At 39.8% G+C, this 24419-nt stretch overlaps 1 long non-coding RNA gene across 1 annotated transcript; it reads left to right on the top strand.

Annotated features, from left to right (window-relative positions):
- Window positions 1-25: 25 nt before the first annotated feature.
- On the top strand, window positions 26-23981 carry LOC147652327 (uncharacterized). The gene is made up of 4 exons (XR_015289382.1): window positions 26-395; window positions 6870-6980; window positions 17388-21812; window positions 21868-23981. It is a non-coding gene; the product is annotated as an uncharacterized LOC147652327 (long non-coding RNA).
- The last annotated feature ends 438 nt before the right edge of the window (window positions 23982-24419 follow it).

Below are 24419 nucleotides of genomic sequence, written 5' to 3'. Positions count from 1 at the left end.
GAGCGCGCTCCCCTACGCTGGCCCCGCCCCTCGCGGCCCGCGCGCGCCGCCTCACGGGCGCGCTCCCGCCCGCCCTTCCCGCCCCTCAGGGCGCGGCCCCTCAGGCGCCTTCGCCCCGCTCCGCCCCGACCCCGCGGTGTCGGTAATTCACCCTCGCGGGGCTCCTTCGAGATGTTTGGGGGCTGTGCTGTGCTCCCAGGTTCAGGTGATGGAGGCAAAACACTGCAGGCAGCCACGCGGTGGGACCTGGCTGGGAGGGGTCACAACGGTGTAACGCGTACACAGCGGTGTGAGGCTGGGGGCGCTGCCACTGAGGTCAGATGTTGGCCTGGTCTTCTGTCTCATCCCCAACCCAGCCTGAAAACGTCCCTGAAAATGTCCTACAGGTAGTCCAGGTGAGAGCTATGGCTGTGGTGCTCTCTGCTGTGGGCACCTTGCTCAGGAGCATCACTGCTGCTACAGCGTAGAATCAGAGTTGCAGAATGGTTTGGGTTGAAAGGGATCTGAAAGCTCATCTATTCTCGTCCCTGCCATGCACCTTCCACCATCCCAGGCTACTCCAAGCCCTGTCCAGCCTGGCCTTGGACACTCCCAGGGATCCAGGGGCAGCCACAGCTTCTCTGGGCAACGTGTGCCAGGACCTCCCCACCCGCACAGGGAACATTTCCTTCCCAATATCCCACCTAATTGAAACCTGCCCTCTATTAAATTTGAATTCGTTCCCCATTGTCATGTCGCTCTATGCTCTTCTCTCCGTGTTTCTGGTAGGCTCCCCTGGGTGCTGGAAGGCACCTGGAGTGTGTTTGTGAGATGTGCCATTAAGAGCTGGCTGTACCTCCCCAGCCTGTTGTGCCCAGGTAATTAATTGCCTCTGCTCCTTCATGAGTTTGGTGTCACTCCTTACACCTTTTTTTTTTTTTTAAATGGATATTATAAAGTACATCTCTTGTCTCTGGATAAAAAGGAAGTCATGGCTCTTACATCTAGAGATCCATGTGGGAAAGCACACAAGCCTCAGTGCTGGCCTTTAATTTCTGTATTCTATAAAGACCTGAAATTGCACAAACAACAGGTACCAACCTCTCTGAGAACTGCTTATGCTCTTCACCAAACCCAGATAGGTATTAAGTGATTCCAGATTCCTTTTCAAACTGTTTGGTGGCATGGACTAAGGGATTTTTTTGGAAGGTGTCAATAGTTGGTGGTACAAGACTGGAAGGAAAATTATCTGTATTTCACATATATGAATATACAGCCAAGTGAAGGCTTAGCAAAGTTGCCAAGCTCTAACTCAGTAACTTAACAAATCAGTAACTAGACCTGGTGATCCACCAGGATCCTAGAAATGGCTCTGTTTCAGGTTTTTTACATTGAGTTGTCTGCTCAAGTTCTTAATGAGACATCCTTGGTGTTTCTCTGTCATGTCCCAACACTTCCCAAAATTAAATTCATCCAATGACCATTTTTTTTTTTTTTTATGATGTGAAACATCCCAAACACAAAATAAGATGTCAGGGCTTGTGCACATCTAGAAGCATCAAGACATGTGGCAACACCTTTTATGCCATCTTTTATCCAAGTATTTCAGAATGATTTACAAGCGTTAATTAATGTTAAGTATTACAACACTCCTCCTTAATCTGTAGTTTTTAATATTCTTCAATAGCAGAATATTTAAACGTGACCTGTTCTGCAGGTTGTGTTTTCACTTGGCTCAGCTTCTTCAGAACGCTGGTCATGTTGCCACATGAGTAGGAAATCATAGCTAAAAATATTGCTGGTGTGTGTGTGAATATATATTTATATATGTACTTCCCAATGCAGGGATTTGGCTAAGTTGTTTGGTTTCTTTTTTTGCTGAAAGAATGTAAATTACGATCCATATTTATATTTTACCTATTGTTTTGGATAAAAATAGAATAAATGTGTCACCTATATGAGAGAATTTGCACAGATGTCATGGCAGAGATGTGTCTCTTACTCAAGTAGCTTCTTATCCTTAGGCAGAGGTTGGTTTTTGCTTGCAGGATTCCTCTGGCAGAGCAAATCCTTCTGGCCATCCAGGAAATATTACAAACACAGTCATTCTGCAGGGTTACTCTTGTCAATCACCTGTTTATCAGCACCATGGGAATCACAAGTAGAGCTTATTCCTGCCTTTTCCTTCCCACTTTTGAGCCTGGCCAGGGGTCTGGGAATTAGGATGAGTGTTGGTGGCTGGGATCAGAGAGCTCTCCCTGCCTGCATTGGGGATTTGCTCCCATTTAATTACATTACCAGAAAAAAAAAAAAAAAAGAAGGCAATTTGGTATAGATATTGTACAGACTTTAAGAGAAATTGCCAACCATTTTTATGAGGCACTTGATGCAAAATGCTCCAAGGGCTTTGGGCTGGGCTGTTGTTTTATTGCTAGTAAAAGGATGAGTTTTATCCCAAGCAGACACATTAAATGTCAGCACAGTTGCTGTCTCCTCTTTATTTTTAAATGTCTTTCTCATGTGAATTTTGGGGGTGTTTCCCTTTTTCACCTTTTGGCTCCTCATTTCTATTTTCCTTTCGCCTTAAACTCCAGATCCCTTTTTCCCCCCTTCCAAGATCAATCTGTCTCTGCATTTTTAATGAATCATTTACTGTGACATATGAGCACTGAAGACACAGTGTCAGGGACTTAAGCATCTGTGGAGAGCAGGAGGAGATGAAATGGATGTGATCTTAGCTTCAGTCTTTTGTTCATGTGGGATGGGACTTTGCCTAGAGGCAGCACAAATATAACTTTTCCTTCTAGGGAATAATGAGGAGAGTTAAAACCCAGCAATGTCTCATTTTTCTCTCTGGAGCACTGCTAGGAATTGAGGATTTCAGCTGTGCCTTTGCTAATCCCACTCTTAGCAGTGAATCAACACAAAACACAGCGTGGTAGGAAAGGAGTTTTTGTGCAGAACTCATTCAGAACACCTAGAGAAGCATTTCTAAATGTGAAATGGGAACCATGGGGTTTATAATATCAGGAGTGACACCAGCAGAGAGAATCCTTGTCATTACCTCTTTCATCTTTCCTTGTGGTCTAAGTCATTCCCCCTTTGAAGCTCTGAAGGAAGAGAAGACCCCATTCAGGCACTGTCCTTACATAACCAAATGAAAAAAAAGGACCAAAATGGCAAGAAATTAATCTCTCCCAGGGTTGCCCTCTTTACCAACCAGCTTCACTTTCCTTTGGGAAAAAGTGCTGGATGACAGCCTAAATTATTTTATTTTAGAAAAGGTAAATAACTGCCTGAAAGTATTTTTACTTTCATATGCATGACTTATGAGAAAGTCATCATACTCCAAAAGAGTTTTATACAAATTTTCAGTTCTGTTCCTGTGGACAGATAATAAAACTCCTACAAATTATTCGTTATTTTGCACTTTTTACTCTGTTCCAAAACTATTGAGCTACTTTGAAGTTACATGAGTAGCACAACTTGAAAACATGAGAGAATGTGGAATTAATTCACCTTTTAAATGCTCTGAAAAACTGAAATTAAATCCAAAGCTTCCCTCTGCAATGCTTTTGGGTTGGAGCAATATAGGTGACCGTAAAAATGTTCTCCTTTTAATGCTTTAAATCAAACTTATAAATTTTTGATGCAGTAGTTGAATCCAGCTGAGTGTCCACAAATTCAAATACAGGCTGAAATCACAACCCTGTTTTGGTGTTGGGCTAAAGTGGGAACATTTTATTCACACAAGCAGTGACAGGATTTGGCCTGGATTGTGTTCTGTAAAGCTGTTTTTGTAGTGAGATTGCGTGTGTAACAAATTTCCTTTTCAATTAAACACCTGGAGTCTATAGACCTCACACCACCAGGGATTTTTCCCTGCCTCAAGTTTAAAAAGAAAGATACAAAATATTACAGAAATTAACTTTGATACAAGCTTCTCAAGTTGTTTCCATAAAGGCTACATTTAAACCAAAGATTAATGTTTTTCTTTATGACCTGTCAGCCAGACTTTTGCTTCTTTAAAACAGGGATTCCTAACTACCTAACCTATTTTCCTGGAGGAGGCAGGGATGTTTCTTTCTAGGATTTGCAGAGTCTTGTCAGAAGAGATCACCCCACTGGAGCTTCTGCTTGCTTTCAGACACTCCCTTGTCTCTTAGGGGCACTTTGTTGTGTCACAGGGTTTTATCACTGTGGCGTTTATCAGCTATGATTTCATCCATATTTCACAGCAAAATCGTGTTTTCTGGATATCTTTCTCTAGTCCTCATTTGTACTGTAGAATCCTTTTTCTGTGAGTGCCATGAAGAGTCCAAGCTGAATTCCTAAAATCTCAGTCTGTGCTATGAAAAACAAGGTTCTCCAGGACTGTGTAGAGATTTTCCTTCTCAGAATACACCATAATTTATATACTCAGTTATAAACTGACTCTGTGTTCATCACAGAATGCAAAAGTTCTGCAACATTGTCATGTTTTCAACGTTATTTTTGAAGGATTCTTAAAATATGTGACAAGTGTTTGTTGTTTTTTTGCTACAGCGTCCTGACAGTGATAGCAGATTTTAAAGATCTTTTGCACTGCCTTTGAAAGGCTTTATACATATATTTGTTGATGAAGATTTAAATATTTTAGACCAACAATTTGTAATTAAATAGTCATAAGGAGTGTGAAGTGGCCAAGTGTGGAAAGATTGTCAGATCTTAAGAGTATTCAATTGTGTGCTCTTTAGAATTATTGTGTCAATATGACTTCTGGTTGTTTTGAAATACAAATACATGAATAGCTGTAATTACTTATGGTGTCATTCAAAATATCCTGGAAGCTTTTCGAAGAATAGGATCAGGAGAGCTGGCTGATACTTTGGTAATTTAAAACCTCAGTAAGGAGAACATCCCTGGAAATATTTTTTTTTGTTCAGATCAATGTCACAGGAGTGCTGGGGAAGACAAATGCCAGTTTTTGGTTCAAAAGATAATAATAAAGTTTCTTTCAGTATTGTTACAGAATGATAATGGGAAGTGGAATTCTAGAAGATTCAGATGGATTGGAGGATACTGGGATTCAAATATTAGTTACTGGTTTTGCTAAAATGCCAAGCTGAGCCTTCAGAATGTGACTAATTGGCTTCAGAAAGGGATGGGAACAGGGAGTCAAATATTTATCAAATAATCCATGAGTATTGCATTTGAAAATCTGCCATTTGGAATTTTACAAATGGAAGGTGAAGATCCATGGTAATGGACAAACTGCTAATAATTTTATATTTTTTATTGCTGATAACTGGAGAGTGTTGAATTAACCCTTACGAACACATGACATGGCACAAGCAGTTGTCCTGCTTCCAGAGGCAGCAGTTTTGGGCTAATAAAGCCTTTCTGCAAAGGAAAACATTGAAATATGATTTGAGGCCCATTTCCTTTAAAGAAATGTAGCTGCTGCTGTTCCTGCTGCTATCTGAACCCTTTGTTAGAGGCAGATGCGTGGGAATGGAGCAGGAATCCTGGTGAAGTCACTGGTGTGACTCTGGGACAATGGGTGGGAATTGGTCTAAGTCAATGTGTTTTGGTTGCTGCCCATAATCCCTGATTTAGGGATTTCATAATTTCTGCACAGAATTTAAGTAGCATTAAAGTAATCCTGCCAACAGCAGCTCAGGCACCCCTTTGTTCCTGTTCACTGTGACAGAAAAAATACTTCTCCCCAGGTGCTGTAATTCCTGAAAATCTGGCATGTTACAGGTTTCATAGGAAAAAATATGGAAGATTCCCAAATTTTCCCTATTTCAGATTTTAAGAAGGACAAGTTTCTAGGATTGGAAGTCTCTCAGGGAACCCCTAATAGCTGCCCACTTCTTTTTTCATGAGGACAATCCAGCTGGAACATTTCTCTCGGGTGATTGTGCTCTGAAAAGATGGATGGGCTGAGCCATTCCAGGGATTTTAAATCCTGGAAATTCAAACCCAGAATCTTTCTTCAGCAACCAGCAGAATATCCCAGCCTGGTGCTCTAACCCATTGTTCAGACCACTGGGGAGCTAAATCCTGCTCCAGCTTCTACTGCTGAATAGTTTTGGAGTTAATTCATTCACAAATTATTTTATAATAATTCAATTCAGACATTGAACAGATAATGTTAATATCTGAGATGGCAAAATTCTGATTACTCCCTAGAGTGAGAAAATTTTTCAGTTCAGGCTGGTTTAAAATGAACAAAATTTAACCATTTTCCCTGTTTACTCAGAAAGTTTTGTGTACAGCATCAACCTTTCTGATACAAAAGCTCATTTTTTTGTCTTAAAATTCTTTAGGCCATGAAAATGTACTTCTAATTTTGTAGTGATACACAGTGCATGCACCCAGTTTTAGTAATATCAACTAATTAACTTTCATGAAACTGCAAGGGGAAAAGTATTTTTGTTTCATGTGGAGAGTTAGGGAAGCTGAAGGACACACACATGGACCCTAGAGTTTTTAACCTGCCCCAAAACATGCTTAATTTTTTCTCAAAGTTCACCAGAGGTTTTCATTTCCAGTGAGATAGAAGGCCACAAACACAGTTGGGGAAAACTTGGTTAATTTGTGTCCTAGAGCTGTCAGGATCTACACTGAGGGCAAGGAAACGCTCCAGCACTTGAGCAGCTATTTGGAAGTGGGAAGGTGGGTGCCAGAGTGTCTGGCTGTTCAATATCAAGGTGGATTAAGAGCATTAAGGAAGCTTAAACAGCTCCCAGGAGAGACATTCCCATGGGTTTGAAGGCTTATTCCTCTGGAACAGTTGCTTGGCTGCAATTTGGGGTTGAAAGATCAGGTTTTCTTCTGAAGTTGTGCATGGCACTACTTTGACTTTTTGTTTGTTTGTTTGTTTGTTTTGTTTTTTTATTAAGGATGCTCCAAGTTTGGTTGCTGAGGTCCTGCTGAGTTTTCAGATTGGGAAAGCTCAGACAACGTCCCTTGCCAAGTTTAATGGACATTGCCATGGGAGTTCTGAGGCTAAGGCAAGTGAAAGGCAGGTTTTTCCTTTATGATTAATATTTCTATTTTAATGACCTGCTACAACCAATAGTCCCAATCTGTATTGGTTTCCAAGTTTTATTATCATTAATGTATGAGGCAATTCCTTGAGCCATGTGTGTTTTGTGCTGCTGGAGAGGAGAGCTAAGATGTGATTGGATGATCCATCCATATTATCTGGCATTATCTGGAAGAATCCCTAAACTGAAGATTTATTGCCAAATGTTTAACAAACAAGCTTCCAAATATTGAAATTATCTTTTTTAAAAACCTATTATTTTAAAATCACAGCATTCTGTTATCTATAAAAGCTATTATCTGGGAAAAACTCAGTGGGATGAGCACAATACATAACATATGTCTGTCATATCTTATCAGGTGATTTTTCTTCTACATTATTGGTTTAGTTAGATTCTACTTGAGATTTGTACCAGATAAAGATGTGCTTTTCTGCTGAAATGTTTTTAAAAAATATAACTAGAACGTAATTACATAATTTCCATTATAAATAGCTTCAAATATTTGGAATAATACTTATAGAAGGATTTCTTTGTCAATATAGAATGAAGATAAAATGTTGAGACAGAGTAGAAATTGTAGGACATACTGAGGCACTGAGCTTGGGCTTCCAGGTGAATACAACAAATATGGATCTGCACATGTCCAGTCCAACTTTTTGTAAAATTATGCAAAAACAGCAGAGTGGCCATGGCTGATGTTGATATTATAAGAAAGTAGCAATGGAAAAATGGGAGTCATTTCCAAATGGATTCTCCTGGTGCTTCTGCTGTTCCCTCAGCTGGATTCTCTGCTACTTTTGGAGCATTACTGGGAATTTTAAGCAGAAAGGTTTCAAAGTGGCTGATGAAGAGTCAGATGAGAGGTTCCTGTGATGGCAGCACGGGCTGGGCTGAGGGAGGTGGGGCAATGGCCCAGGCCAGTCCCAGCTCCCTCCCAGGAGCTGCTCTGTGCATTCTGCTGAGCACATTCCTCATCCATCACCATGATGCAACCGGCCTGGGAAGCAGAGTTTTGTCCTTGCTCTTGGAACAAGCAGTTACCTCAAAACTCAGATATTTTTCAAGCTGTTATGACAATTTCCAAGCTCTCCTCTGTTAGGCCCCACTGCCAAGCACATGGCCAGGCCATTTATATACTTTAACTATTCCTGTGTTTTGGAATGGCATTTGTGGATTATTGGCAATGTTAGACTATAGCAGCTCTTCAGTTACACTCCTGCTGCACTTCCACAAACACTTTAAGCCAGCATAAGCCAGAGATGCTGCCCTGCCCTGCACAAATGTTCTTGCAGCTGCACAGTTAATTGATTGAGGAACTGATTTGGGCTAAAACCAACCCAACCAAGAAGCCAAAAACATCAGCTTTAAACTCCTTTCTGAACTCACCTCCTCCCCAGCCTCTTCAATATTTATGCTGGCTTGAATGTCTGCACCTTCCCGGGGCTGAGACCACAACAACCGTGTGAAGAAAACCAGGAGCTGCTTTTTGTTGCAAGGGTTGGTTTTTAAAGGGCTTGAGGAATTGCAGTTTAAACTGTGGCTCCTTGTTAAACAGCCAGATATTCTGCAAGATGATTAATGCTCATATTTTTATGCCCTGACTCCCAAGGCACACCTTGGAGAGAACCCAGGGTGTGACCCTGGACTAATTTTGTCTCCATCACCTGCCTGTCTTTAACGAATTTTCTCTTAAAAACATCAAGTTGTATCTTCTGTGTTCCAAACTGTCTCTAAGCAAAACACGTTCCCACACCCTCTGAAATATTTTCCTATCCTCTCACAGTGGATACTTTCTGTATTAGGTAGTTTCAGTCAGCATTTATGCAGCAAAACAATGGAAGAAAAATACAGGACTTGGGTGACTTGTCAGTGTTAAAATCTGACACTTGGAGAAGCTCATTTTCTCCAAAACTCTGCTAATATAATCTGTGAGTTTCACAAGTGGCTTATCCTCGGATTACAAGGATTTACAGAGGTTTACTCATCCCAAATTACATTTATTTTGTTGTTAGACACAGAAGCACAGAACTTTCTTTACAGGAAACAGGCAGTTTGTGGGCATGGGCACGAAAAGTGATGCTACACCCCTGGCTGATGGGTTTGTTTGTGGGGTTTTTTAAACATTAGGTCAAAGATGGAGACATTATTCAGAGTTTACTGAGTAAAACATCACCTCTGTACCTGCAAGGACATCACCAAATCCTCCATTTCCTAGCTGATATTGCAGAATTAACTCTGCTCCCTGCCAAGCAAAACTCAGGTGTGGAGTTTGCCTCGTGTCCTTTAGGAGACATGGGAAAGATAAAGGACTAATTATAGAGGTCGCCTGCCAATTCTGTCTAAACTGGAAGTTTCCTCCTCTTCTCAACAGTAACTAGGACACTGTGGTACAAAAATAATCTCACAAAATTCCATGGTGGGATGGGAGTCAGCTCCTAACATGTGTCCTGGGTTCTGGCTCTTTGTGTGGCAGTCCCTGATTCCACTTCAGCTCTGAACAGCCAAACGAATTCTGCAGTACTCTCAAATATTCTGTCACTGTGATGGAGAAGATGATGAGCAGCAGTGGAAAGATTTTAATCTTATAAAACACAGAATTGTTTAAGTTAAAATCAACCTCCAAGGTCGTGGAGTACAGCCCTGCCAAGGCCACCATTGCCCCATGTCCCCAAATACCACATCTACACAGCTCTTAACTCCCTCCAGGGATGGGGACTCCACCATATCCTGCAAACATTGCAATTAAAAATTCCTCGAACTGTGTGAATTTCCAATCCATTCTGAATATTCAAGAGTTCTGGCTTTTCTTTCAGGAAGAGTTTGCAACCTAAGTGTTGCTTTTGGTCATAAGAAGCAAGAAAATGATTGACCAATTTGCAGATTTAAGTTCTTAAAACTTAAGAATAAAGTTTAAAAAATAATAAAAAAGAAAAATTAAGGGTTCTTCTAAAATGATCTGGAAGGCTGCTGCTGAAAAATCAGTTCAGGAGACTTTGAGATAATACAGATTATTATTCTTTTTATTTCTCAGCCCTCTGTAATTTTCTCTGTCTCTCCTCCATCTTATAGCATCTGTGTTATTTTCCTTTAAAATGTGACTGGGGTCTTTAAACAAGAGGAAGGTGAAGTCATTGACTGTCCCAGCTAAATACTTAATCTGTTCCTTCAAAGAAGTTAGAAAAGTGAAAATTTTAAACCTGTTGGATTGAAATTCAAGTTTTTGATATTTTCATTTAAAGGAAATTTCTTAAAAACCAAAATTTGAATCCAGATTAATTTCAGTTCTTTTCTAGTGTAAAAATGTTCAGTAGTATGGAAATTCACCGATTTCCAGTTTAGAATCCCTTTAAAACACAAGGGATGATTATTATCTTTAAAGCAAAGGCAGAGCATTTTTATTTTAACTCATGTGAAGTTGTACGAAACAAACTCTGGGTGATTAAATTATTTTAGGACGGCATTCTTAATTCTCAGAAACTACACTTTTAATAAGTTACCACAACCTGATTGGCACGAATAGTTTATAAATACCAGGCTGGAGAAAATGCAGGAGCTCTCTCACGACGCAGAGTTTGGGGGTGAGGCTGGGATTCAAGAGGTGCTTGGGAAGCATCCGTGAAATGAAATGCTGATAGAAGTTTGCTACTTGGAAGGCAGGATTTTTCAACAGGAGACTTGGCACTGGATGTGCTAGAGCTGCTCTTAACAGTTTAATTAATGCTGTGTTATGTATGCACAGTTTTTTTAGCATCTCCTATTTGGAAACACTGCCTGATATATAGAAATAAAAAGTGTGCAGACTCCCTAAGTGATGCACGTTGTTGTGGCTGTGAACTCTGTACGTTTGTAATGTTAAATTTGTCAAAGTTAATGTGTTGAAAAGTAACAAGTTACTTAAGTTAGTTAAATGTCTCTTTCTGGAGGAAAATTACCATAATGGTTACTTTTACTAAAATGCAATTACTGTCATTGTAACAATCAATCATATTTTCCTGGGGAAGGAACTTTCCTAGTTCTGAAGGCATTAAAATGTAAGATTACTCTTCTCAGTGTTCACAAGAGCTGCAGAGGCAAGAAACTTCTGGGGAGAATCAAGTTCCTCTCAGATGGTTTTCTTCCAGAGTATTCCAAAATAGAAATTAACTTCTTAAATGAAACTGAGCCCAGTGACTTGTGAAACACCAACCAAAGCTTTATAAATTCTGAAAGGCTTGAAAAATATCTGAAAAAGGTTTTGTTACAGCTGAGCTTGGTTTAAACCTAAAGCAACAAGTTCCCATCTGCATTTCCCACTCGGCTGCCAGAGCCTGGGAGGTTCTGCATAGGAACCTGACAAAAAAAAGAGACCTTAAAGCTCATCCCATCCCATCCTACACATTCTATAGACCAGGATGCTCCAAACCCCATCCAACCTGGCCTGGGACATGGCACAGAAATGAGTTCTTAAAACATTCAATGATATTTTCATGGCTGTTTTATATGAAGTTTCTTCATTGCACAAAATATTTTAACCTGCTCTGTCACAGAGGAGAAAAGCTCTCAGGTTTTAACAGATGAGAAATAACTTTGAGATATCCTATGAAAAGATGAATTGCTTTTTCAGGCAATTTTTGTCACATTGAAATATGATTTGAACTCTACACCCATCACTCAAAGCACAATTAATAATCTCAGGAAAGTTTTGAGGCTTAGCTGTTTTTTTTTCTGGGAAAGTGAACTTCTAAGGATTTTTGTAATTTCATTTTTTGTGTTTGTCTCTATATGGAAACAAAAATAACATCTCCATTGCAAAACAACTGCTGGAACATGCACCATAAGTGTTTTCACACTTGGAGATTCTTGTTCATATATGATTCTGCTGTGGTAAATAGACTGGGATAAACACATCCATTCCACACATCCCCAGGTTTTGTTGGGTTTATATCAAGTTTATTTTGCAAAGAATGACAAAGATCAGTCAAGATGCCCAGGCATTGATAATACATATATTTAGGCAATTTACTGTTTGAAATATGAATGTGTTTTTAATTTCACTGGTTGTAGTTGGTGGAATTAGTGCTGTAAGTGTATTTTTAATGTTTATTTCAGTGTATGCTTTTCAAACTCTCTGATACAAGGGAGTGGTACAGTACCTGCAATTTAAGTCACAGAATTGTCTTGTAAATTCATTAGGGTATTTGAATTCTCATTAAAATATATGTTTTGTGTTTAAAATTTATTCTTTTATATGAAAAAGTGTTCTGGCTGGTATCTTGAATTTTGGAGAGATCACTTACCAAATAACATCCTTCTACAAAATTCCATTTTCCTAAAAAAATCCTTTATTTGATGTCTCGCTGTTATGGCTCGCATGATAGTGTGAAACTAAAACTGAAATTTTAACCTAGGATTTTACCATTTAGACCAAAAATGTAACCATTTAAGCCCATTGAAAGACTTTTTACTAGATTAAATACCCTTGTGCATACTCCCTTATATCAAATTCTTCTTGCTAATGAATGTCTCTCTCCTTTTTACTTTTCTATGAAGCATTTTTAGATTAATATATATATATTTTCTATGAATAACCTCTCCAAGCTGTGCTTGGGATTGCATTTTATGGTTTCTCTCTTGCAATCCGTCGCTGGAATCAATCATTCCTGCCCTGATACAATCACAGGAGTGATAATATTGTCCTTACACTGGAAAACTGAGGTTAATACAAATGATGCTCTAATTAGAATTCCAAGCCTGGTTGGCACAGGGTTGATTTCCTTGGCTCCCAGCCTAATCTTGTTATGTTGTTTTTAACTATGAAGAGAGTGGGTTTAAAGATCTCCAGCAGTGTAAATGAGATGAGGGACTTGTAAAGAGCTTAAAGAATCACAAAAGTGTAACTTCTCCAAAACAAACCATGCCCTGGACACAGAGCGGGGGGAAACTCTACCTGAACATCCCTCACTGGGATGAGGACACTCCCAAAAAACAATTTCTGGGGCTGTTAAATAAATCTTGTGGAGTCTTGTAGTGCTCTCTAATTGCATGGTAGGACAGAGCTATAAACCATTAATAATATGGTACTTTTTTATTTGGGAAAGGGTAATTATACTCTAAATGCTCAAGAATTTTGACAAATCTATGTAACTCTATTATTGTGCAGCCTCTGATTAGGAAGACTTTTTATGGAGTGACTCTTTAAAGACTCATTAATTTCCATGAGTTCTAAGACATTTGTATGAAAATTATTGATATCTTTGCTGACACAGGGGATTAAGACATTTTAATCTTTAGTTGTTTGAGTTATGCTGCCCCAATATACAATAAAATAACATATACAAAATAAAACAGAGGGGAGAAACCTTAACAAAAATCCTGATTTTATGAAGTCTAGTTCAGGTCTTCTTCGAATAACAGAAATTTTGGCTTTGTGAGCTACCAATTTCTACATAATCACATTGAGGTGTGTAAAATGTGGAAGTCTTCAGAATTTCAGAACATTTTTTTCCTCTGGTTATAATGTGTGGTTTTTTTCTTTAATTTACATATGATTCATTTCTTGTACCTATAGACCCCTACATATGCACAAAGTAATTTTTTTTTTATTTTCCCTTTTTTTCCTTTAAGAATTATCCACATTAATGGCTCCACTTCCAGTCATTCCTCTTGATAAGAATGAAGGCCAGTGCTAAATCAAATTTTATTTTTCTCTGTGTGAAAAACCATCTGCAGAGCTGGAAAGCAGAACATTTCTACAGGCAAACTTTTCTTTTGTGCGGGAAAATAATATAAAATATTTGCATCAATTCTGTTCACGTCTTCAGGAGTTTGAGTGAAATTTTTATTCAAGTGCTTGACTTTTCATCTTGGAGCATCTTTAAGTAGGAGCGTGTTCAGTGTGTTAGTAAATACATTTTCCTTATTTTTTACATTTTCTTGTAATTATTTTCATTTCAACAATGATTCTTTGGAATTCCTTGGGTCTCCTGATGCAATTGCCAAAAAATCGATTTAATGTGATTCTGTCCAACGCTTTTACTAATTCAGGGAACCAATGAAAATTGAATTTATGACCAAAAAAATCATCCCATAATTTCTAATTTGGCAGATTTCTCTGGACTATTCCTTTATCTCTTTGTGGGAAGGATCAAAGTCTCCTCCTAGGTAGGTTTCCAGCAGAATAAGTAAACCTTTGTCAGTGAGAGGGGCTGCATTTCCTGGGAATTCCCTGCGGATTTCGATCCGATCCAGCCGAGGAAGGCACCGAGAAGCACAGGAGTATCCAGAAGGAGGAAAAGTAGGTCAGTGGAAACGATCCCTGAGACTGCTCAAGGAGGAGAATTGGGATTTCAGCCCTGATCACTTCACACTGGATAACCTTGGGAAGGAAAGTAAGCCAGGCAGGGTAAAAATACCTCTGCTGGTGTGTTCAGCTCAGGAGCCGACGGGAATATTCCCAGGAGCCACAGGAAATGGACTGAGCTGCTCAAATCCCAAACTTACTTGGAAACAGCACAATCACCCTCTCTGCTCTCCACTGTTTAGTGAAGAGAATAGTGGAGTCTATTTTCCAAGTGGCTAATTTTGGCAATCAGGAACTACTTTCTGCTGAAATTCCTGTTTTTTTCCATAAGGATAGGCTTGTGTTGCTGCTGCTCCTCTTATCCAAGGAGGAGAGAGCCTGCACTGTGTATTCCTGCTGTGTCCATCCCTTTCCTCTGTCAAAATACTTTGCTTTTTCTCTGCCTGCCTTTTTACCTTTTCCTTCTGTCACTCCTACAGTTTATTTTAAACTTTAATTTATATGGAGCTCCTGCTTTCTCTATCAATATCACATCATTATTCTTACCTGATTCTCTTGATAATTTGTTTGCACTGGAATTCTTGGCAGTGAACTAAGAATTTCATTGTCTACCTACTCTCTTTTCTCTTGGAGAGTATAATAGAGTGGGAGGGAGAAGCCTCATGGTAATATTTTTATATTTGAAATGTAGCCACACTTTATATGCTCCTACACATGGTGCTACTTATAGCTAATGAAACAAGTCTCATCTTGTGGTCTAGAGCTTTTCTATTTTGGACTATTTTGTGCTAATTCTACTCATTTCTGCTCCCTCTGATTAATGCTGCTTCTCTTCTCCTTGTCTGCCTCCGTGGGATTATTTAGGAAGGGACTGTTGGCACTGCCTGGGAAGCACAGCAACCATCCTCACCCCAAAAAATGAGGAGGAGCAAATGGAATCAATGGGATAGGCCCATCTCAGTATCCCACCGAACTGACATGGATGGAGGAGAATGGATCCTTTGGGAGCACAAAACTTATGCTCCCCCAGGTTCTGGGATGTGGGGACACAGAAATTCCCAAACTGAGAGGCTTTTGGAACCTCGGAGTTCCCACAATCTTTCCTGTAATAAATCCAGAGATCCATAGATCCTTAAATGCATCTGGTTCAAAGTCAGTGGTTATCTGAGGAGTAGAAAATCCCATGTATCTGCAGATCAATTACTAATTTAATATTATAATGCTATTTTTTGTTATGCATCTTTATAAGCCACTTCAAGTAAACAATGATAGCATACACAGCAAGTAAATAGAATTTAAGAATAGGTTATCATTGGCAGAACTGATGATTTTTAATCCCGGTGTCTTTTATAAAAGAAGAAGGATACTTTTACAAAATACCTTGTTTAGTATAAAATAAAGATTTTTTAATGGCACATCATCCTTTTTCACATCACTCATCTTCTGCCTTAGAGATTATTTGTTCTGCTGGGAAAACTCTGTTTTGAAATAAGTTTACTCCACACTTTCCTTCTTCCAGAAACTCTTTCAGCCTATTTTTAGATTGCTTAGATTTCAAAGCAAGCTGGGGGTGCTTTGATAACGTTTCAGGATTCCACCTCACCTGAATTCAGAAGACACAGCAACAGAAACCTGCTGTGCTCCTTATCTCAGGCAATTTTGGTAAAAAACACAATGTCCCATAATCCACACAGATATTGGCAAATCAACTCCAAATTCAGTGGTTTAATTATGAAGTAATTTATTTGGAACATTCAGGGAAGCATTTAAAAATGCTCATTACAGGCCAAATAAAATATATTTGACTCAGCTGTTTTCAGCTGTGATTTCTGCTTAAAATGGGTGAATAGAAGAGGAAAGGAAAATTTCAATTCTGAAATATGTACTGCTGGTAGACAGAAATACTCAGCTTTATTTTTTTTGCCATATCTTAATACTTACAGTCTTTTAGACACATTAAAAATTTATTTAATGGTTGGCCAAGAGAATATTTTGAAATTAATTTAAGCTGGTTTATTTGAATCCCATTTCCTGATCACAACTGCAAATTAATAAACTTTAATGATCAATTTTATTACTTAATTGACTCTACTATCTTGGAGACTTGTTAAATCCTGAATATTGGTTTTGATAAACATGAAAATAAATAATTTTTTGTCCAAATGTCTTTTGTCACTCATCAAACATTCTTCGTGAGACCAGTTCTAGTAAAATTGATTGAAACTTGATGGTTTATGTGAGAACACTTTAAATAGATCTTAGTCAAATGTCTGTAAATTCAGTACTGATTCCCTTCTTTTATTTTCTTGCTTCTTTTTTTTTGCTAATTTCATTATCATAAATAAATCTTAATTTCCTCTAACATATGTGCCAATCTGGAATAAACCCCTCTGTGCATTTTCAAAGTTTACTTCAGTTTATGAATTTGAACTGTTCAGGGATTTTTGAATCTTTCATGTCTTGATATAAAAATACCATTTTGGTTTTTTTTTTCCAGCTAAGAAAGCTTTTCTTCCTCAAGTACTTTTTCAAGAAAAATCTTCTTTGTAACGAAAAAAAGTTCTAATTTAACAACAAGAAAAAATAGCCAATTTTGGCCTCGAGTTATAGAGAAGGAGACATGAACAACTGAAAACTCACAACAAAGTTTCACACAGTTTCTTAATGCATTTCTGTCAGGTGGCTGAGGTGAAAGTGAGTTATTGACATATTGGAAGTGTATTGATTACATGGGAACTTGGATCTTTGTGGTAGGGATGGATCAGAGACCATTTTCCTGGGAAGTCTTGTGCCAGAGGGGTTGTGCCAGGTTTTAGGGGGAATAAACATGGCAATGCAGACACCTCCAGCCAGGCAGTGATCTTTTAAAGCAGTCAGGCAGCTAAACTCAAAATTTATCTTATTATGGGTTGTATTTATGCAATCTGAATTCTGTTCTGCTCCCAGCACAGTTCCAGTGGGATTTGCCCTGTGTGCTGCAGGATGTGCACTGGCCATGGTCAGCTCATCATTCCTGTAGGAATTGTTCTGCTCAGCACCTCTCACCTTCCAACTCCATGCTAAACACCCATCCTGCCTGCTTTATTTTACAGAGTTCCTGGAAACAGAGGATGTCTCGTGGCAGGCACTGCAGTGCCACGCTGAGCTGCCCAGACCCACACTCCAGCCCTGACAGCAGCACCCCAGAACCTTCCAGCTTGGAGGAAACCTCCCAGAGCATCGAGTCCAACCTGGGATTAATCCCATTTTCAACAAGTGCTGTCTGCAGTCATTCCTGGGTCATCCAGACACGGTGACTCCCCCAGTTCCCAGCCCCTTCCAGTGCCTGAGCACCTTTGCCATGCACTGGAATCCTGCTGCTACTCTGGGGCTGCTTTGGGGCATTAAGGACCTGCCCTGCTCTCTGTGTCACACAAAACCAGGGCCCCATCAGAGTCTGGGTGTCCCTCTGAGCTGCATCCTGTGCTTTGGGGTAAATCAAAGTAAGGAAAGGCAGATCCAATGAGTTGTGCTGGGAATGGGCAATGCCAGGTCTGGGAAACCTGTGTCAGACACAGCCCAAGTCAGAGTTCTCCTGAAAATCTCAGTCATCTCTACTCTCCTTTCTGAAACACATTTAGCACTGAAATGAAGCAGCATTTTGTATATTTATAACTTGTTTAGCAAATCACTTTAAAATTCCCAATTTCCCTGCTTGGCCCTGCTGTTCTCTCCAGAGGTATTGGGATCCTTGGAGTCAGGAGGTGGCCAATCCATTTGTTCTGCTTTTCCTGGGGCACAGCTGTTCCAGCTTGCTGCTTTTTGCCTGTTTTGTGATCTCCTTAGGCCCAGGGGTTGATTTACTGCCCCATGTGCTCCCTGTGGAATTTCTCCTCTGGGAATTTGTACCCGGAGTGAGGCCCTCCCAGAGTTTACCTGTCTGGAGCTGCTGCTTTCCCCTGGTTATAGATATGGACAGCATCCTTCTCATGTGTGTGAGAGAATCTTTTTATAACTTTCTATACCATAAAAAGTCTTTTTATAACTTAGACTTTTCTATGAGAGACCTTTGGACCAACATACCACATGACAGTGCTGTTAGTCACTTGTGAGTGCTGCTTTTTCCTTGTATTTATAAAAGAGACAACTTTTAACCCTGCTTCTAGCTGTGATTATAATTTGTTTTGTAACTGTAACTCTGATTTTCAGCAAAGCTGTGGTTTATTTAAACCAGCCCCGTGGTCCTGCAAAGCTTAGACAGTAACTTGAGATGTCACAGTGAGCACACACAGTGATCAAAATTATGGAGCAACTGCTCTGTGAGGAGAGATTGAATTCTTCAGGACTTTTCCCCTCTGCAATGAGAACACAAAATGCAGAGTTATGGAGGGAGCCTCTGAATTCATGAATAGTGTGGGAAAGGTGCACAGAACATCATTTTCCATCCTTTTTCATATACAAGAAACAGGCAGTATGCAAACGTGGAGTGTTCTTAAATAGCACGGAATTAAATTTTGGAATGTGCTGCCGCAGGAGATTGCGGAGGCCAAAAGCATGAATAGATTTTTAAATCACCATCAGTGGCTATTGAAGTGAAACAAAAACCCTAAACACACACACAAAACCACTGCTCAGGGTACAGACTCCTGTTCAGGAAGATCCTAAAGGGCTGATTGCAGGAGCTGGAGGTGTTACAGGCCTTGGTGACACCCCGAGCCAGGAGAATGAGGTGATGAACATTATTCAGCCCCAATTAGGGACTTTTTCGGGGCCATATTCACTGCATGGTTTCCCTTTGCTGTCATCACTAGACCCACTTAAAAAATTGAATTTTGTTGATATCAGTCCATAGTGCAAAAAATCTACCTTGGTCTTCAGCTCAGGGATTTTATTCTCATTTTAAGCCAATCTTTGCCTACTTAACAGTATCCAAAGGGAAATGACCCCAACACAGCAGCAGAACTGAGAGAGATCAGAAACACAAACATCACTGCAGAATTCATCCTGTGGCTTCCTTCCCACAGTTCCACATTGTCCTGGGAGGGAATGCCATAGCAGGGGCTCACACCTCTGATTTTCCTGTTTCCTTATGGATTGCACTTCCCTGCCCATGACACCAGGCATGGAGAAACCCCCCTTGATGGAATTTGCCAACAGGTTGAGCAGTGAAATCCACACTTCAACTGGACTCCCCCAGCACTGCTGCCAAAAATAACAGAGATAACAGGTGGAGGGAGAGCTGGGATGTAGAGCCAAATGTTCCACAGGCATCCTTTGTTTTTCAATAAGAGGGAATTTATCCGTGCAATCCCGGCCCTGGAACACTCGTGGTGCTGTGGATGACTTGTCCAGTCCTTTTCATCCCAAGAGTTTTCCCAATTGTGCAAACTCTGACTCACTCTGGGGATGCTGAAGTTCACCACCTTTGGCACTGAGAGCAGAGGTTGGGTAAAAGTTCAAGCTGAGGTTCTGCCCTTGAAATTCCTGGAATTTCAGAAATTGAGAATCCATTCTCTCCATGCATTAATGCTGAAATCTGCTGTTGCTTGGCTGGTGGGAGTTTAGTAATCCACAAGCTCTCTACAACCCCTGATTATTAATAATTACACAGAAATTTCCAGTGTCTGTTTAAAATTTGTGGTACATTTAGTGTTTTTCTATTGGTTTATGCACTTCTGTTGCTGAAATCAACATCCTTCAGGATCCATCCTGGGGATGGATTGACAGAAACATTTGCTTCATGTCTTAATTTATTTCTTGTGTCTGAGTCTTGTAAGTCAGGGGTGGTGGCTGAACTCGTGTTTGCTGTGTCCTCACACTCTACCACATGTATTTCACAAGACTTACCCATTTTTTTGGATATTAAAATAAATGTTCAAGGCTCTGTGCCTCGAGAAATCCTATAAATCAGGATTACAATCCCTGCTTCTGAGGAGAGGTTTTGATATATCCCTGGGCTTACGCTGCAGCTTTTGCTGCCAATCCAAATTCAATGAAAAACCCGTTTTTTTCATACAGAATTACATAAAATGATTTGTCATAAAAATGCCCTTTCTTTGCTTCTAGGCAAGAAATTAAGTCTCATTATTCTAAAATTTAAGAAAATAGAAGAGTGGCCCAGTGTCTTTGTCAGGAGCTCTTGTAATGGGAAGTTTTTTGGTGCACGGAGAAGATTCCAAAGGCTGCTGCAGGAATATTGCAAGAGATTCTATTCCCTGCTAAGTGATTTTTGACTGCTGTGTCTGAATGATCAATCCAGGTCCATTGATACAATTTTGAATTCAGAGGTGAGAGATCTGAATTTCAATTTTCCTCCCTGTCCATATTTTTTATTACTTCCAAACAGCACAGGAACTTTTACATCTGCTGGCAGTGCGTGCTCCTTGGGGGTTTGCTCCCTGTAGTACTTTACTAACCAGAGTGAGATCCCAGTTCTGCCCTCCCCTTTTACTACTTTACAGCAGATATTGTCATACCTGACAAGTGAATTATCAAAATGTACACTTCAAAATCTCATCTTAAATACCATATATCAAAAAAACACCTTTACAGCAGTATAAAAAGTTCTATGGCACTTTTGCTACTGAGGAAGGGTTTTGGGCCCCAAAATCTGTCTCTTCTGTCTGAATTCTATCCATTCATATAATTTATGTTCTCTTCCATAAAATTTCTGTCCAGTTTTTTTAATGAGGTATTTGGGATCACTATAATTGGCATTTATTACATCATGCAAATAGTTAAATAGGAAAATGTCTTTGAATCATTGAGAGTCAGCATGATTGTTATGAATTATTATTTAATAATATAAATATTATGGATTATTAAACAAGGGTTAAGAATAGAATATGAAGTCAAGAGCTGGTTTCTGATATAAGAAAATCAAAGTCCACAGCATCAGTTTTGTGTTTCCAAAGCAATTTTTTTTCCCAAAGTAATTTTTTTCCAAAGGTAACAATTGAGGAAATGGCCTCAAGTTGTGTCAGGGAAGGTTTAAATTGGATATTAGGAAAAATTCCTTCAAGGAAAGGGTTGTAAAACATTGGAACGGCTCAGATAAATGGTAGAGTCCCCATCCCTGGAAGCATTCAGAAAATGTGTGGATGTGGCACTTGAGGATGTGGATTGTGGTGGACACTGGTGATGGTTGGATTTAATCTCACAGGTGTTTCCCAGCCTTAGCAATTCCATGATTCCACCTTAGAGCCCACTGAGTCAGAGTTCCAGTGGGATTCACCTTGACAGAGTAATGGAGATGTTTCTTTCCTGCCTCCATCCTTCTCAGCTCCACCAATCCCATGTAAATAGTTCCCAGCACAGGTAAAATTAAATATTTCACACTTCTTGTACTGAAATGTAGCTGGAGAATGCAGGAATTCAGTGTAAAATGTTACCTGGTGATGGATTGAAATGAAAAATGGGTGTGTATGGGACAGAGTGGGGATCTACAGCCAGACTGAACTGCAGCCAGAGCTGCTTTCATGCAGTGTTTAAACTTTTCAGTGGTTTCAGACAATCATTTCCAGGTGAGATTTTTGGAGGTGCTCCTGTGAGATCCCTGAACCATTCAATGGTCTCCAGACTGGATTCTGGGAGGTTTTCCTGTGAGATCCCTGAACCATTCAATGGTCTCCAGGCTGGATTTTGGGAGGTGCTCCTGTGAGATCCCTGAGCCATTCAATGGTCTCCAGGCTGGATTTTGGGAGGTGCTCCTGTGAGATCCCTGAGCCATTCAGTGGTCTCCAGGATGGATTTTGGGATGTGCTTCTGCCCCTGTCTCAGCTCTCTGAGCCCGCTGAGTGCTGTAGCTGCTCCTTGTGGCCCTGGGTCACTCCAAAGCCATTCCCACAGCCCAGATTTCCCTGCAGACAGTAAACCAGCCCCCTGTTCATAGCTGGGGCCAAAATAGTCCCAATATTCTCTTTCCTGCTACTACAGAGACTCTGGAAATGCAGGGTGAGGTCACTGCAGCCTTTTGGGGTTTGCTGCAGTTTCCTATTTCTTTTGGGCTCCTTTTTAAGCTGGGCTGTTCTTACAGAGTTACTGCCGGGTGCTGGAGCACCCAGGATCCCTGCAGGCATCCTGATAACCCTGCACAACATTTTTAGCTTTGAGGGGGATCAGAAGGTTCAGCAGGGACTTGCTGACATTCTTGGGAAGAATCCAGTGCTGGGCTAAGAATGAAGAGTGGCAGAAAGCACTCCTTAATTAATCATCAACAAAGGAATTAATGCCAATGCAGTTTGTTTTATTTTTAGTTCTCTAAGTTCACTCTAAAGAAATGCTGTGAATTATTTTATTCTGCACCAGGTCAGGATGTAACTAGCTGAGCCTCAAGTAGAAATAGACTGGCAGGTCCCAATAAAGATCTACTGGAAGAAATTTATTTACACTCGTGTAGTAAACACCACACTGAGTAGTGTGTCAATAGCCTGTGAGTATGTTTTTATTTGCTACCATAAATCAACTTGTTGCAGTCCATTTAATATTTCCAATCCCACATCATAATGATTCTTTACAAATCAAGAATTTGGGGGGATATAAGGTACATTTGTCATGTGAGGGTTCCAGCTGAATTTCCACGTCCTTGAGTCGCAGATGCCTTTGTGTCATGAGATCTTTTATTAAAAAAAATATAGCACACTGTTCCTATGCCAAATATTCTTTTGGAAAGCTATTCTTGCTCCCACCCTCAATAGTAACAAGAAAATACTGCACTAGGAGTTATTTTTAAGTGGCTGGAAATAGCATCCATATTATTTCAAGCCACTGATGTATAAAATCTTTGGAAGAAAAGAACGGCCACTTGTTTATTGCAGGTTGTTTGTTCCCATTTGTTCATTCTTCAATTTTAGAAAAGTGCCATGTGAACAAAAATTATCAGCCAAGAAAATTTGTGAGCACCAGGCACACTCATGTACAAAAAAAAATTATATAAATGAGAATTGCTATTATTCTTCTCATTTCTATTGGGATTAAACAAAACAACAAACCTTGGCATCTTTGGTTCTTCCACTCTGGCATCTCTCTGCTGCAGCAGTTCTCAAAAACTTGGAGAATCAATCCCACAGAAATTCCTTCTATTAACAGAAAGGAATGAGGATTTATGCAAAATATATCAGGTCTGTTCATGAAGTTTTACAGGGGTTTAAAACATTGCTTCAGAAAAAGGTTTTGTGCATTAGAGAAGTTCAGTGTGTGGGGATTGGGTCTGACATGAAATAATTGAGGTTTTCAGCTGTATCACAAGGGGTGTAACACAATTTTACAGCTGCAATATTTGTGCAGGAGTTAATTGTGGTGCTTGCAGAAACTGAGGGTTGTATTCCAGCAACACAACTTATTTCTTTTCAGCTCAGACACCTTAGACAGATATAAATAATTAACAAAATTCAGAAGTAATTGATATTTTCTACAACTTTATGTAGGTAGAGGTAGAATTTAACTAAATCCTCAGTATTTTTCCAGTGTCACAGTCAGTTTATGACTTCAAAGACAACAGAATTTGTACCATATGTGTCAGGAGTAGCTTGAGAACATGTAAGATAACATCATAAATGCACTCACACTGTGTATTTCACTTTTAAATTCAATTTTAAAACTTCAATATTCTTCAAAAGAGAAGTTTTTGCTGGATTCTGTCATGTTCCTCACTCTGAGTGTAGCTGCTCCTAAAAGCATTAAAAATAAATGGTCAACTCCTTTAGCAACGTTTGCCCGTGAATTTTAATTCATTTTATAGATACTTTCTATTTGTAATTAGCTCCACTGCCTCTTCTTAGCCAGAATTAATTACTTCTACAATAACCAACCAAGGAGTTTCTGGAATCACCCTGCATTTGCAACAGAAGAAAAGGTGTGGGGATACATCCAGAATTCCCTTCTCCACCTGTTTATTTGATGGAGAACGTTTTTTTTCCTCACCAAAGTGTATCTAATCAGATCCCCCCAAAGCAATGCCACGCATGCAATGCCCGTCCCATAATTCTCCTTGGAGACAGAGCACAGCTGCTGCAGTGAGTATTAGCTGCTTCTTAGGCTTGGTCTTTTCTTTCAATAAAAATCCCAGATGGCCAGGGGTCTTTCACACCACCCTGGTAAATATGAGCCTGCTTCAGGTGGAGAGGTGATCTAAGTCCATATAATTC

The sequence above is a fragment of the Cyanistes caeruleus genome, chromosome 7 (assembly GCF_971803275.1).
Source record: "Cyanistes caeruleus chromosome 7, bCyaCae1.hap1.1, whole genome shotgun sequence".
NCBI classification, from domain to species: Eukaryota; Metazoa; Chordata; class Aves; order Passeriformes; family Paridae; genus Cyanistes; species Cyanistes caeruleus.
This window is presented reverse-complemented; position numbering and strand designations above follow the sequence as displayed.